The following is a 16,618-nucleotide window of genomic DNA, read 5'->3' as shown; positions in this document are numbered from 1 at the left end:
GCTATACCACTCTCCAAATTATTACATGCCCTCTTTTGGGGCATTGGTAAATTGAGCAACGTACCATTGTGGGTTCATCCCCACTCCTGGACTCTCCTCATGGAGACACGGATCATGGATGGGTCGTGCACTCACACATGTTCCTGATGATGGATTGTTTTTACTGAACAATCAGATCATTGTCACTGGTTTTCCATTTCCCTCCTAATTTGTAAGCATGTGTAGACATCAAACTCTTGGTCATGATGGAGAAATAACTGTTAGCTATTCAATACCACTCTTCAACAGTCCTACTTTCTCTTCCACTTCTCCACTCATTTTCACATGCAAAAAAAAAAGAACGAAAAATCTCCCTCCAGTTCCCAGCACTAAACATGATGGATGGTAAACTGTTTTTTTGTCCATATTTACTTCTCAATCTTTCAATATGTATTTATCAGCCTCTTCTTTTGAAATGCCTACCCTTTGCCACTATAACTGAGGCTGCCCGTGTCTCTCATTTGCCCTCTCTACTCTTCAGTGGTTTCCTCACTTCCTCTCAAAGGCAGGCTGCAATCTGCTTCTGTCTTCCAAGTCCTAACCTTCACCTTCTCAATCCTGTCTCACCTTTAATTCTGTTCACAGGGCTGGATGCTAGGTGTCCCCAAGTTCAATGGGAAAGTTCTCAGAAGACAGTTTATGAAATTTAATTTTTGTTGTCAGTATAGAGAGAAATGACAGAAATGACACTAAGTGCTCCTTGATTGTTTGTTGAATGAATTCACAGTAGATAAATGTTGCCTTTCCTTTTAATTGCTATTTATTTTTCTTTCCTCCCAGGAGATGGGAGAATCGATAGCAATTAAGAGAAATATTATAAGTAAAAAAACACATATGGTCCATTCACCCAGACCAATGATAAAGGAGGGATTTTTATAAGCACCATTCTGAAAAAGTGAAAAGGTGATTGATATAGGAATATGGGATGCTATTAAAAAGATACTGATCTCTGTCATGTGACTTGTTTCTCATGACATTAAAACAAATAATCCAATCTTACCAAGACTGTAACAGCAATCATATGAAGTCCATCATAGAAGATGCTCGGTTCTTATCCCCATAGCAACATCTGTAGTGCTTATGCTAATCACTTTAAATTAACCTTGATATTGGGGGGGAGAGTGGGGGAAGTACCCTAGGGATAATGCTCTTGTTGTGGCAGTTCAGATGAATAATGTGATTTTCTAATAAACCTCCACAGCAAAAATTAGGGTGATAACAAGATCCTGTTTGCAAATTTTCTTAATATGCATTGGTTAAACTATAGCATTAATGATACCATAGGAGCTATTAGCAGTATCACAGATAATGAGATACCTTATTGATTATTGCCCTTTTGTATCCTAGCATGGTTCAAGTAGAGGGATGTGCTTAGAGCAATTTACAATTTAAGAACACAAAATACATTATAATGACAATTTTACGCATATAGCTTTACATTTCAATTTGAGTGCAGTATTCACTCTCTAATAATAATTTGCTATTTTTAGATGTACATAGTAACGAAATTCATCAGAGAATTAATGACTTATAAACAGTTTAGTTTACAAATAGAAAGTCATAGGTCAAAAGAAAAAGCCATACATTGCACCATATGCCAATGAAAAAAACAAACACACAAACACTGCCATTGAGTCAATTCTAACTCTTAGACCCTATCTCCGGCTTCTAAGGCTGTTAATCTCTGTGGAAGCAGACAGCCTCCTCTTTCTAGTGTGGAGCAGCTGGGAAGTTAGCTGACTCCATACACCAATGATCCCTCCACGGGTCCTTATGCATGGGTTCAGTACATTGGAAGTGATTAAATGGATCAAAAAACGTATTTATTAGTTTATATAATACATAAAATCAACATGTGTGAGACAGCACTCTACCCAAGTAGGAGACCATTTAATTCTACTGCAAGTAAGTTCTGGTGTTAGTATTGCTTTCAATATATTTTAATAAAATACTAAATAAAAAATAAGATTGCATGTAGCAGCACTATGGGAATTACATCAGAAACGAACAACATTTTTCTGAAATTAAAGTAACTCTATGCCTTGAAGTTTCCTTAGAATAATTAGATAATTCCAATCTACTTCAGAAATGGAGTGCTTAAATATGGAGGATCTAATTTCAAAGCAATGAAGTGACACTTGTATATTTGTAGATGGAAATATCACCTTTCCAATAGTTTGGATTTGATCCAGATCAATATGCCATGCATCAACATGATCATATTTAATTTTGCACCTGAAGTACAATCCAATTGTAGGCTATCTTACTGTGAAAATAAAAATAATTTACTGTGACATACTAAAGATGTTCGCGGTGAAGGGTTGGGCAACGCATTAATTTTGTATTACAGTGCTACAAATTACAACAAACTTAGTGATTAAAAATGCAAAAGTATACGGTTATGGGGCTCAAACACCCACACTGTCCTAGTGTCTGGGTGCCAGCGTGACTGCGTTCCTTCTGGACGCTCTCCTCGCTAGTCCTTTTCCCTTTTCCCACTTGGCTTGGCCCTTGACTCATCATCTCATCTGCAAAGCTAGAGGAGTGTCCTTCACATTGCCTTCTCCTTGACTCTCTTTTAATGCCTGTTCTATTTAGTTATGCCTTGTGGCATAGTGGGCTATACATTGGGCTGATAACTTCAAAGTCAGAAGTTTGAATCCACCACCTGCTCCGTGAAAGAAAGATGAGGCTGTCTGCTCCTATAAAGATTTACACTGTAAGCATCAGAAACCCAAATGTGTAGTTCTACCTTGTCCCATAAGGTCATTATAAGTCAGAATTAACTTAATGTCAGTAGGTTTTAGTGGGTTTAATTTCATGGGGTCCCTGTGGTAACCCAGGATATCTTAAGGTACTTAAAAGGTCAGCTGATGAGCAACTTCAGTTCTAAATTTGCCTTGAGGACTAACCTATTCACAGGTTTCAGGGATTGAGGAATGACAATTTTTAGGTAGCCATTATTCTGCCTATCATAGATTGTGTAGCAAAAAAAATTATTTGGTGAAGAGTGCTTAAGTAATATGTTTTATTCTATTAAAACAAACAAACAAAAGAAAGAAAAAACCTAACTGCCATCAAGGTGATTCTGCCTTAGCGTGACCCTCTAGGACAGAGGAGAACTGACCCGGTGGGCTTCCTAGACTGTAACACCTTCTAGGAGTAAAGAGTCTCATTGTTCCCCTGCAGAGCAGCTTGTGGATTTGAACTGGTGATCTTCAGGTCAGCAGCACCATGCATAACCATGATGCCAGCAGTGCTCCAGAGGGAAGAGTAAAATTAGTTTCTATGGGCCTAAAAGTATTTGACTAGCACTATCTTTTCTAGAATTAGTCTAAGTTAAATTTACATAAGCCTAATACATTTCTAATAAATATTTCCATTTTCTGAAGAAAGAGGAGTAATTTCAAGGTACATACACTCACATGCAATTTGTAGACTAACCAGTCTTTTGAAAAATATACTGACTTGAGGCTTAGGAACAATTTTACTATTGACCTGCTAAATATATCTAATTTTATCATGAAAGTGCTTTTACTATAAAGTTATAAGTAGGATCTTAGTCATTGTTACCCTGTACACTTTGTCAAAAATCAGAAAATAACAAATGAACCTTGGCATTATGAACTGCAGTAATTTCAAATCTTAGTTGAAACATGAAATAGTTATAGACTATTTTTAAAAATAAACTAAATATTGATTGTGTCTGAAAAATTTAAGTTCGGTAATAAGTAAATAAGTATAGAACAGTAAAACTCCTTAATAGGGTTCTTTAGCCTAAGTCTCCGTAACGCCCTTCAAATGATAGAGCGGGACTGTGCAAATGTCAGACGTGTAACACTCTATGAAGGGATTTCCCAGTGTTTGTTACCACTTCCGGATGGAAGGACGAGCCACTTTGAAGAGCAGAAGAGAGCGAACCCCAAGGACCTTGGACGATCACATTCAAGATCGCGGTCTGAGTGGGGGAGGCCACTGAGACCCCATACATCGGACACTCTGGCATGGAGACCACTCAGCAAAGCAGCAACAAGACGAGGGGCACCTTTTCCTCACCTGGCCTGAAACTGTGGAACTGTGCTACAGAGTGACAGGCGGGCTCCCTTCCGCCCAGGAAGGCAAAGATCAAGGGACCATGTGGCCGAAAGGCTGAGAGCCAGAGATAGACTTGGCTGCCGTGTGGCTGAGAGACTGAGAATCAGAGAGGGACTTGGCTGCTGGCCGAGGAGATGAATGCGTATATTCTTACTGCTTGTGCTACCCCACTGGCTTTCCTCATGAAGACCCTTACCCTGGAGTGCTGTTTATCCGTGAGCTCTGAGCGGCCATTGCGATGAATTATGGAACTGGCATGTATGCAGAGTGGTGTGGGAGGAATGGCTGGTGTCAGACCCCTGCCTCCTGGCAATAAGGAGTGGAGAGGAGGTCAGGCATATCCACCCCATTGCCGTTTATGGCAATCAGCATGTGCGAAGATATCCCTCACACATTAGCAGCAGAGGTAAGCATTAAGTTCAAAGAGGAACTAATTTAGCATAAAACTAGACATTTTGAAGAAGTATAATGGAATGGACACATTAGGAAATACAAAACATACTCAAGAATACGAATCAGCACAACCTTAGATAATTGAAATGATTTTCCATTATGAACTTCAATTTATGAAAGTGGAAAGATATCACGTAGGGATATATTTCACTATAGTCAAAGTTAAGGCTATAAATGAGCACGATTAAAACATAAAAAATTAACAATGTTAGAATCATTAACGGGAGGATGACCGAAGATAGCACACATAATTCTTAAGGCTCAAAGAGAGTCATTTTGGTTTCTTTAGTAATTACCTTGAAGCCTGATCTTAAGAAAACTTACACATTTTCCAACGGAAATGTATATCAATTTGACAGAAACATGAAAAACTCTTTTATCTAAAACTTCTAGGTGACCACTTAACTGACAACAGGCAGTACATCCAGGTCAGGCCCATGTGGGTAGAAATATAACCTAAATTCCATCTTACTTTTTAATGAACCATACAGACTTCGGGATGCGAACTACCCATAGGTGGGTCAATCATTTTGCAAGCCCAGAGGCCCTACAAAGACCAAAGCATCCATTCAAATTGTGTCTGCCATGGACTTCTATGCTGGCAATCCTGAGCAGAAATAGCTGTTGGAACATCTGGGTTATTTATCTGACAGCCCCTTTTCCACATAAGTTTAAACTTGGGGCACTGACATCATGTGTGGGCTATGATGAATGGGTTCACAGAGGACAGACATGGAGAATTGTGCATAGCAGTGTGGAGACAGATCTGGAAGAACTTTCTTGAGTCATGAGTGGGATGTGAGCTGTGACTTTGTCCTCAAATTCACTGCCACAGAGTTGATGAATCCTGTATTTAAGACAGTATTTCAGTCAAGGAGCTTGCGTTTAGTGAGTTCTTACTGTACACCATCGGCTCAGCGCTTCCTGTCTAAGCGACGAATTTCACTGTTGCCGCAGAGCTGTGAGATCTTTAATGAGGAAACCGGGGTGCAGAAGAATGATTTTCCTGAGGCTGCACAGCTGCTAGGTAGTAAGGCTAAGAGTAGAATCCGGTTAACTTTGACTTCAGAATGTATGCTTGCCATCACAGTGTGCTTCTAGTTTGGACAGCATGGGGCTGTTAAAGTCCCTGGGTTTTACCAACCCACCTATACACTATTCTGAACTGCATGAAGTCAGTTTTGTTAGACAGAAACACAGGGATATATACAGGGCAATAGCACGCAGTCAAGAACAGCAGCAGTAGCCAAGAATGATTGCAGAAGTGCACCCTCTAAAAGCAGGGGTAGTAAATTTATACGATGCTATAAAATTCTAATCAACATCTATTTACTTTAAAGTGAAGTATCAAATTATTTGTCTTGGACTTTCCAACGAGGAATACACTTTCCTTTTCTAAAAAAAAATATTAATTCTAGATGGAATCACATAGAAAAAGAAGACTTTAAAGATGTGGGGTTCATTCCTTGTACATATCCTTCATGAAAATGTAGGTTTTGACTAATGCATGAAATGGCACTGTCCAGATGACGAAAAGGGTGAAGTTGTTGGAAAGTGGCGATTAAGCTTTCGGTCATGCAGACACTGCTTTCCTAAAACGCTCAGTTCAGCCTGCTCTGTGCCATGGCAGTGTCTGTAAGTGAGATTTTTTGAAATCTTGTTTACAAAGGTAAGGGACTTGGCCTTTTGTTTTTCTGCCCTGTCTCCTCCCTTTTATAAGCAGAGTACTGTAACCCAATGGAGAGAATATGTTTAGATTCATCACCCAAGATAATTCTAGCATATTTTCCAAAAATAGACTGAGAGGAACAAGGCAGTTTATAGGAAGAAATCCCAGAGAGAGCCATGCTGAGTGCTCAATGATGATGAACGATTGACAAAATGATAGCCTAGGCTCATTTGTATATTCAATGAAATGCAGAGAGTTGATTGATAAATAACAATGATGATGATAAGGGTTAACCTTACTAAACATTGATTATTTTTGTTAAGCATTCTATTTCTCCTTACAGCCCTGTGAGACAGGTGCGCTCATTATTAACACAATTCTCATAGATCAGGTATGAAGGTTAAGTCATTTGCTGTTGTTGTTGTTGTTGTTGTTGTTGTTGTTGTTGTTGTTAGGTGCCATCAAGTCGGTTTCCACTCATAGCAACCCAATGCGCAACAGAATGTCCTGGCTTTTCAACAGTCCAAAGAGGTCTTGTGCGACAGATTTGTACAAAGGACCTCTTGACTGCCTCCATGAGCATTGATTGTCTATCTACGTAAGATGCCATTCTGGATAACATCATGTTTGCCCCCTCCGTTTATCATGATTATTGGGCAGGTCAATAAACTCAAACCCAACCCAACCCACTGTCATGGAGTTGACGCCACTTCAGCACCCCTCAGGAGGCTTTCCAAGGCCATCCACCTTCATAGGAGCGGATCGCCCCATCTTTCTCCTGGGTGAGATCTGGTGGGTTGGAGCGGCGCACCCTGTGGTTTAGAGACCTTGTGGTTGGACCTTGAGTTTAGGAGGTCATATACCTGATCTCTCAACCTAGTCTCCTGGAGCTAGCAAGTAAACTAAAAACAAAACAAGTTCACTGTCATTGAGTCCATTATAAATCCTAGAAACCCTTTGTGACTTAGTATAACTGCTCCTGTAGGTTTCTGAGCATATAAACATTTAAGGCAGGAGAAAGCCTCATCTTTCTCCCTTAGAGCAGCTGGTGGGTTTGAACTGCAAACCTTGTGGTTAGCAACCTAACAGGCAACTCTCTATGTGCCCGAAGCTCCTTGTGCTAACCAGTAACACTGCTAAACTCTGAACACAGTCAGATGGTAGCTGAATCTGAACCATTTATCACACTGTAGCCTCTACTTCCTCCCTATATTAGGTGCAGGAGTGCATCAAATAAGTGAATCAGTTCTTTTCTTTTAAATGATTGGTAATGCCACTTGCTGAGATTTAAGATGCCACTCTGGGGGAAAACATTTTAAGTTCACGTTTAGACATTTAGATGAGGTGACAGTGGAGCCATTAGAGTATGATGTCCATCACAGAGTTAGAATACAAGTCTGATAGGAAAATTTGGAATTAGAAACTGAAAAGTTTGAATGGTCAGTAGTTGAATTTATAGGTGTTACCATGTAAGAAGTACGTGAAGTGAGAAATAAATTAAAGCAAACACAAAATCTGAAAAAACACACCAAGGTTTCAGAAGGAAAGACAGCAGAGAAAGAAGACAGCAAAGGAGAATGAGATAGATGTAGGAGAGTAATTAAGATAAATTGACAGCAAAACAGAAATGATTTTAATGAGATAGAGAGTTTCAACAGCTCCAAATGCTACTAATAAGTCAAGTGTCGTGATAACTGGGGGAAGAAAAGTAAACTTATGATTTAGAAGTCTATAATGATCTTAGCAAGGAACTATTGATAGAGACCAGAGAAGGATAAGTCTTTATGCTCCAGGAAAGATACACAGCCTTGGAAATCTACAAGGGCCTTCTCCCTTGTCCACGGGGTCACTATGAGTCACAGTGGGCTCTGGGGAAGTGAGTTGAGTGTTTGTTATCAATAGATAAGTTAGGGGGAAATGCAGTCAGTGTGAGAAAAAGGAAGCTTCAGGAGGAAGTACAACCAGAATGTGGTCCTTTGGGTACAGGATCACTATGAGTAGGAACTGAATTGAAGGCTCTTAACAACAGAGCAGGCAGGACTGAGGAGTAGGCAGGAGTTGAATAAGCATCCCTTTAGACCCTGTGACAGAAAGGGCAGGAGGTGGTGAGGGGGCTGATGGTTTAAGCAGAAGTAGATAGGTGACGTGATCCAGTAGGTGGCCCAGGTGCTTGATTAGAGAAAATGAAGAATAGAAATCAGCCTTAGGCTACTACTATCCCTTATACTTTCTGTTACAAATGGAATTGTGCCCTCCCCCCACTCCAAAAAGTGGGTTCAAGTACTAAACCTAGTCATTGTGTTCGGTGAAATAGGGTGTGGGGTTTTCTTCTGCTTGTTTATTTTGAAGTTGATATCAGTTGACAAATTAAGTCTGGAGTAGAATGGGCTACACTCTGAATCTCGAATGAAGGTATTTTATAAAACAGAAGGACAGACGGGGAAATAGAATCACACCAAGGGGTGAAGCCACATCCCTCTACAGACTAAGGAATACCAAGACACACCCAGGACTGCCAGTCAGGGTACAAAACAAGGAAGGACCTTCTTCAATGGAGAGCGAGGACAGTGCCCTGTCAATGGTCTGAATTCAGACTTCTAGCCTCTACACCAGGGAGAAGAGCTGCTTCTGTTCTTTAAACCAATCCATTTTGAGATATTATGTTATGGAACCCTTAGAGAGTGAACTGATCCACATTAACCCAGAAAGAACCATGTGAAGATGTACCTATGATTACATGCTGTGCCAACTTGAAGGAGCTCCACTATGTACTCTCAGGTTCTGGGCCTGGATGCACTGTCCTTTTGGGGAAGTTTTAGGTTGAAAGGGGTGTCCCAGGTATGGTAGGAGTGAGAAGTGAAATCAACCCAGAAAGGGCCGCCTTATGTCCGCATAACGTTATCAGTGCTAATTACCATTCTACACCCCTCGGAGAAATTCTCTTTAAAAGTCTGTAATGATCTCATCAAAGATCTTAAAGCAGCTGGCCTGACCTTGATCTGCCACACAGAAAAGAACCGAGAGAATGGGTAGATTGAAAAGGAAATGATCCTAGAGGAAAGAGATGGAAGTCTAGCAGAAGGGCGGCTCTGAAGAGCCGTAAGAAGGAGAGGAGGTCTGGCACTCAGGTGGTCAATCTGCCTTAGGCAGGAAAGGAAATGAGAAGGGCCCATGGGTGAAGCAAAGTTATCCTTGAGTTAGAGGAAAAAAGGGAAATGGAGAGACTTCACATTTTGCCGTCTCTTATTTCTCAAGAAGGAGGTTGGTATGTGATCACCTATTCATGTTCAATAAATACTGGTGACTATCTGGGACAACATTGTGGGAATGAGTAAGGTAAAGAAGTGATGATAAACAAAATGATAGAGTCCTGTGGCAATACAAAGACATAATAAAGGCCCTCAGTTCTAGTCTCCACTCTCTTAAAACACAGTGTCCCAAAGCAAGGTATGAAATCACCTCCTCCAGGAAGGAAGCACTTAGGATCACCAGGATTAGAACTTCCAACTACAGGAAGACTCTTCCAAGAATATTCGTGGTTTGTTCCACTTTCATTGCCATCTGAAGGCTGTGTGCTTTCCGGAACCTTTACCTAGCCTGTGACTCTGGTCTGGCCAGGCCATAATTGGGCATGCACGTTCAAGGTGAGTGCAATGAACACCTGTGTGGTCTAACATCACAAGTTTAATAAGCTGAAGGATTGAAAATGTTTAGACTGTGGGTGACATTCATATTGGGAATGAAATGCCTAACATTTTAGTCTGAAAAAGATAAAACCTAGCTTTGTGATACATACCCACATATGTTTGACAAAGCTCCCAAAGGGAAAATAATGGAAAGAACATGTATGCTCTTGGGAACTAAACAAACACAACGGCAACTTAGTGTGATCACGTCAATTGCAATTGAAACAGGGCAGAACTGCTCCTGTGGGTTCTGAGATTGCAACCCTTTATGCGAGTAGAAACCCACGTCTTTCTCTCCTGGAGTGGCTACCTTATTTGTCTAGCTTAACAGACAACAGGTAATTATTCAGTAAATAATTTTTGAAGGAGTGGATGCCAAGACTTGCATCACTTTAGCACCTGGAATAAAATTGACCTTTACCACATGATCTTAAAATTAAACTGAAGGAAACAAAGAATATGTAAGTTTCCTTGTATTCTATATATCAATGCAGATCCCATGATCCATCTGTCGAAGCACTTCAGAGTTCAACAGAATAAGAAAAAATGAAAAGAGAAACAAGGTGATCGTGGTAAGTTCTTGCTTTGATGCCCTGACTTAAAATGTGGATTTTTCTGCAAAGAAAATCTGCATCTAAAGGACATACTCTAAAGGGTTAAACGCAGTATACTCTAAAGGGTTAAACGTGGTAAGTTTACATGACTTCCAATTTTCTCAGTTGTGCTTACTTACCGCTATGCCTTGAACTCCTCTAATGGAAATGATTTAGTGCTATGGAAAAGACAGTTAATATGTGAATGAACACAGAACTAGAATAAAAATGAAGTCAGTCAGTTAAGTCAGACCAGAGCTAACAAAACAAAACGTGGTATCAATTCCAACTAAGCCATGAAAACCTACGTGTCCCTTCTCACAAGTAGGTCACCAGGCCTTTCTGCTCAGGCACCACTGGTGGAATCAGTTGGCAACCTGCCCATCACTAGTTAAGTGCTAAAATGTTTGTGCCACCCAGGAACTCGATAGCTTTGCTGTGTTGTTGTGAGGTTCACTGAATCTGTTCTGACTCGAGAAACACTATGTAAACAGAGCAAAACATGCCTGATCCTGGGCCGCCCTCACAGTCTCTCCTACGTAGAAGGCCATGGTTGCAGCCTCTGTACCAATCCCTGAGGGTCTCTCTCCTCTCCTCTGCCTTCTGCCAGGCTCAGAGAAAACCAAATGACTCCTCTTTCTCTAGGGCAGTACGTCCCCTCTCTTCTACTACAGCCCAATGGCACCCACCCCATCTAACGAATTGTAACACATGGTGAGTACACACTTTTGTTCTTGTTACTCTCCCTGTTACTAAGCTTTCCTTATTGTCAATTCCAAAAGCCACATCAGTTGGCCCACTTGAATCCATCTCCCCGGCCTCCATCTAGGTCTTGGAGATTTCTCTTGAGTCTCATCTGGTCCCCAAACTCCTTTTCCCCCCCTCCAGTTCCTTATGCATACTCAACAGAGCCTTACTGAATGCATTTTTAAGGGAATAAGTACCGTCAAAGCTTAAGCTGCATTGAAAAGGGACATGTCTGTATTCGAAATCTTGGCTGAAATATAAGGTTAGCTACTCCCAGCGGGACGGAAAACCTGGGTACAGCTCTCCTGAGGTCTCCTCAATTTTTCATGATGCTTTTCATGACATTTGGGCATTTGCTTGAATGCCTTACACCAAATGTTCCTCTCTTCTCCCTAAGAAGCAGTGTTCTCTTATTCTCTTCTGGACCATTGACCTGATTACTGAAACTCTGTCAGGAAATTTTTGTTGGTTAAATTTTAATGCTGTAAGCTTTCTGACATATGAAAGTAGAAAAGCTTCAATAAAGAAGAATAAGAGTAGGCAGATCCTGTTCTGACCTACTCGTCGGGCTTTATATTTAGACTTTTTCATACATTATTTCTAGGATTCTCTTATCTCACATTCTTTAGCAAGGGGCACAAATAGATAATTCTTGGTTGTTTTAAGGGTTTAAATGTTTAAACATTTACTACTTATACAAGACAGCAAATATAACTCACTTTTGTCAAAACTGAAATAATTTGGAGTGGGAAAAATCTGTGAAAGTACAACTTGATTGATTTAGTCTTGAAAGTTGTGCCCCCCCCCCCCATATATATGTGCACTGTGATTCAAAGATATGCTTGGCCAAGGCGAGGGTCAGCAAGCGAGGAAGACTCAGTGAGAGGGAGTGACACAGGTAGGATTGGAGGGTGTTTTGTTGCGCTGTGCACAGGGCCACTATGCATCCAACAGCACCTACCACCAACAACCTAATATGAGCTGTAAGAGAACTGCTGGTACAGATTAAGCACTGGCTGTTAATTTAAAGGTTAGGGGTTCAAGTGCACCAGCTGCCGTGCAGGAGAAAGAAGTAGTCTTTTTAAATAAAGATTTCCATTTGGGGGAACCCTATCCTTCTACTCTGTTCTATATGAATCAGAATCAATTGGTGGTCAGGGGTTAGGATGGCCATGTGTTGAACAAAATGCATTATTTTTCTTAACTGTCCCTTGGCATCCTACCCGTTATATTGTGGATATTAACAAGTAAACAACTGACCTTCACATCAAGGTGTTTATTGTGGGATGGTGAGAGAGGTTTTACACGTGCCCTCCCTTGGAAGATAAACAACAACTGTTAAACAAGGGTATGTATTAATAAAAGATGTCTATTTTAAAGTTGAATCGAAGGATGGTACGAGTGATTAATAGTATGAAATCAGCAAAGGAGAAATCAGCTGGGTCCCCAATTTAGGAAAAACCTCTTGGTTCTTGGTGTAATTGTCATGGGCACTATCAACATTATCTATGCGGGAAAGTGAGGGCACGGGAATACATAGAAGTCTCTAAGCCTGTATGCATTGCAAGTGGTATCTTTATTTTTCCTTTTCGATACTCACATGTACTTAGCCACACAGGTACATGTATTGTGAGTGTGTCTGTATTTGGACTTGCCCTTTTTCTGCACATGAGTAAGAGGCTTCCTTTTTCATTCTATTAAATATGAGATTAAACATTCATGGGATGTACTTCTCTCTTGAGGGAGCTGTGAGTGCTGCACCCATTTACCCATAGTCTTATTTAGCATTTGAAGGCCCTCAAAAGAAAGGTACTTGATAGCATAGAGAATCATCTCTTTCCAGGCCTCTCTTAAAAGGCTCATATTTTTCCATTTGTAAGCTGAGTTGGGAAGCCAGCATCACAGAGAAAAAAGAAAACAATGCTAAGTCTCTGCTAGAATCGGCACTATCCGGCACGCATGGGCTCTAGTCCTCTCACCCCACAGGTTGGCATTTCTTTATACCCCTATCTAATGCATGTGGCAGCTGTATGGGATAAAGAGATTCACCCTTTTAAAAATTGCTTGATGTAAAAAGGGCTCATAAGTACAAAAGCATAGCAATTCACTATTTAATATTCTACCCTATGATGGAATCCTCTCTTAGGAGATTTTGAATATTTCTTCAAAATACCACTTAATATAAAACAAGATAAAAGGGACTGGATATCTTCCATGGGATGGAATATTTTTAGTCCGTCATTTTTTTTAAAAAATAGCATCTTAATTTCTCAAATAAATGTGTGTGTTTTTGTTTTTTTTTAAATGTAGGCTGGGAACAAAGTGAATAGAATAATATTTTCTACCCAGTCATTTTCCCAAGCCTGTTTTAATGTCCCAAAGTTTAATTAACAGAACAGGGAAGCTGTAAATGTTATTTTTAAAAAGCAATTCAATGCTCTCTTTATCTCAGGTACTTAACAACAACAACAACAAAGACCTCACTATTCTAAAAGCTTAGACTGATGCTCCTGGCATGATGAGAGCATACTTTTGATTGGCTTTCTTCCTCCGTGTTATCCATGTCAAGATTTGGGGGCTTTGTTTTACTGGAGCACATCGGCTTCCTTTCTCATCATATGCATCTTTTAATGAAAGAGATACATCACTTTCCCACACGCCAATCAAGCCTCAAAAATTACTTTGAGTTGCTTGAATGATGGTCTAATTTGAGGTGCCAAAAATCACATTTCTCTACTGACAAGGAATATAAAGTGACAAAGTCATCGTGGTGCCTTTCCCTTATGAGGTAAATTGTCTATCAATGATAGAAAGTTAACACATGCTTCAGGAAACTTTCATGACAAAGTCAGGCTATTTTCGTCACTCTAAGAGACAGTTTCAAGTCTGGGCAATCACAACCTCCTTTAAAACCAACCGTGGGTTTCCCCTTCTCAGAGCACGGGGCGCAGGCAGCTGGAGCAGCCTGCGACACCCGCCTGGAGAGTCAGGCTCCTCGGTTCTCTGCCGCTGCGGGGACAGGCCTCACACGGTTGGAGCTGTTGGAGCTGTCACGGTGTTGTGTGTTTTGGTTTTTTATGTACACTTGTTTTATTCATAATTTGTAAATGTTCTGGGATACCAAAAGTATCTGTAATGTCAAATTTAACACACACAGAATGCAACCTCATCTCAAAACATCCACTGACCCATCTCATTCAAAAGCAGTACCAAATGCCAAAAGGAACCTAAAACCAGCATGCGCACAGCTGCACAGTTTTCCTAAAGGTCTATTTCATTATTGGTGGATGGCGCATTTAACAGTTGAATATATTTAAATTAGGTATGGGTCACTGCATGACCGCAGCATTGGTAACTAGATAACCAATTGAACTAGAAACCAGCTAACAAGTAACTCTAAATATTTAAAATACAGCTTTTAAATAATCTTTTGATTTTTGATCACCTTTGGGTGGGGTGACGTGGGGGGAAGCCAGCTGGTCACAATGGAAATAGATTAAGGCCAAATCTTCTGATACCCATTCCCAGAGGTCTCTTCAGCTGGATGAAACTTCCAACTCCAGGGCGAGCCCACGTTTGTGGGCTCCAGCATGAATGCTCTTCCCGGCCACCAGTGGAAGTGCCACACCGGGCCTCAGAGTCTGAGTACAGCCACTCCACTTAAACTAGAGCTGTTGACTTTTGCAGAAATGGAAGCTCTGGGATCCAACTGATATTTAGCAGCAATGCCAAAACAAGTACAGTTGGTACCTGATGTCCAAGCCAAGTTTACTGACGTGTCAAGATCTTCACAGACTTTTTGATTAATTGATCCTCCAAATTCTGTCCCATCATTGACATTGGTGTGTAGCTGGAAGTCCCCAGTCTGTAGCCCACTGCAAAGTTATTCCTTGTCAGCTTTGACTTGGCACTGTCAAGGTCATTTGATAACCAGCAAGACAGCCCTCATAGCCAAAGGCAGCTGAACCGTGGATTGCAGGTGAGGCAAAATCAAAGTCAACATCACAGCCAAGGTTTACACACTCCCTCTTGTAGGAAGACTTGACTTTACCACTTTTCTTTCCTGTGTTTGGTGAGAAGGTAGTATCACAAGTCAACTTTAAACCTTGGCGAATCCGGTCTTCAATTGTGATGTCTGTCCCCAGAGTGTTATCAGTGTTCCATTTTTCTGTGACAGTCGGACCATACTCACACCATTTATATTTGGTCTCTAAAGTTCCAGCAACTTTACCGGTGTCTGTGTTCAATGAACCAGATGTTGAGAATTCCACACCACCGCAAGACTTTGTTTTCACATCCAGTTCCACCAACCCCAAACCAAATCCTTCGTTGAAAATATCTCTGGCAGCTTTGCCAAGGTTGGCATATGATGGAGGAATGCACATTGGCTGCGCGCAGCTCAGGGAGGAGTGTTCTCGTGATCCCCCAGGGCAGTTGCCACTCCACTCGCGCGAAGCCGGGCTGCAGCTGCAGTGGCAGGAGGGCGAAGGGAAGGAGACCCATGGTGTTGTATTTTGTGATTGTTTGGGTGCACCTAATTGAGAAGCCAGGTAAGGACAAATATCTACATATATGTATATACATGCATATCTATATGAGTAAACGCACACCATTTGGGAACAAAGAAGCCTTAGTGGCACAGTGAATAAGTGCCTGCTTAAGCAAAAGGTCAGCAGTGTGAACCTCACAGGCATTCCAGATGGGAAGGATGCGGCAGCCTGCGTCCGTGCAGAGTAAAGACTTGGAAACTCGTGGGCCATTCTACTCTATCCTTTAGGGTTTCTATGTATGGGAGTTGACTCAAGGGTTAAAGGTTTATTGTTTATTCTAACTATAAGACTTAGTTGAGAGAAGGAAAGTCCCCCGGGATAGGAACACTCAGAGAGAGAAACCACGTTGAGTAGAAGGATGGCTGAATGTGACTAAAGGAAACAATACCAAGAGCTGCTGGTGTCTGTGAGTAATGGGCTTAACTCCTTCTCAGACCACTATGAGACAAGTGATCTTGGATAAAGCACTTTGCTAATCCTCAGCTTCCTCACCTATAAAATAAATATTATTCTGTTAATGACTTTGTAGTAGTTATTAAGTATCATACTGGTGATAAAATAGTTCATATATTCTGATCACTTAATGTGCATTCAATAAAAGGTAAATTTAATGCTTATTACTAAAAAGAAAGGAGCTCATTTGAGGTAGGAAAATCCAGGTTCAAAAAGGTTTTATTTTTCAGCCAATAACACAAAAATTCTTGCTACACTTCTTTAGATGCTTGATGCAACAACTTGTGATCACTGATGAATCTAGCTACCTAATTTATAGAATAATTACGTGTT

General features: G+C 40.8%; 1 protein-coding gene and 2 pseudogenes across 10 annotated transcripts in view; all 3 read right to left on the bottom strand.

The window, feature by feature from the left end:
* The window catches only part of ROBO2 (roundabout guidance receptor 2), a 1,556,064-nt gene that overhangs the window by 1,281,244 nt on the left and 258,202 nt on the right, over nt 1-16,618 (bottom strand). The gene's annotated exons all lie outside the window — the stretch shown is intronic.
* Nucleotides 13,585-13,706, bottom strand: LOC115868075 (annotated as a pseudogene).
* On the bottom strand, nt 14,819-15,667 carry LOC101638073 (annotated as a pseudogene).

This window comes from Echinops telfairi, unplaced genomic scaffold (assembly GCF_000313985.2).
Source record: "Echinops telfairi isolate 266 unplaced genomic scaffold, ASM31398v2 ScPeMD7_6;HRSCAF=24_0, whole genome shotgun sequence".
Taxonomy (NCBI): Eukaryota; Metazoa; Chordata; class Mammalia; order Afrosoricida; family Tenrecidae; genus Echinops; species Echinops telfairi.
The sequence above is the reverse complement of the archived record's forward strand: the minus strand, read 5'-3'. Positions and strand labels throughout refer to the sequence as shown.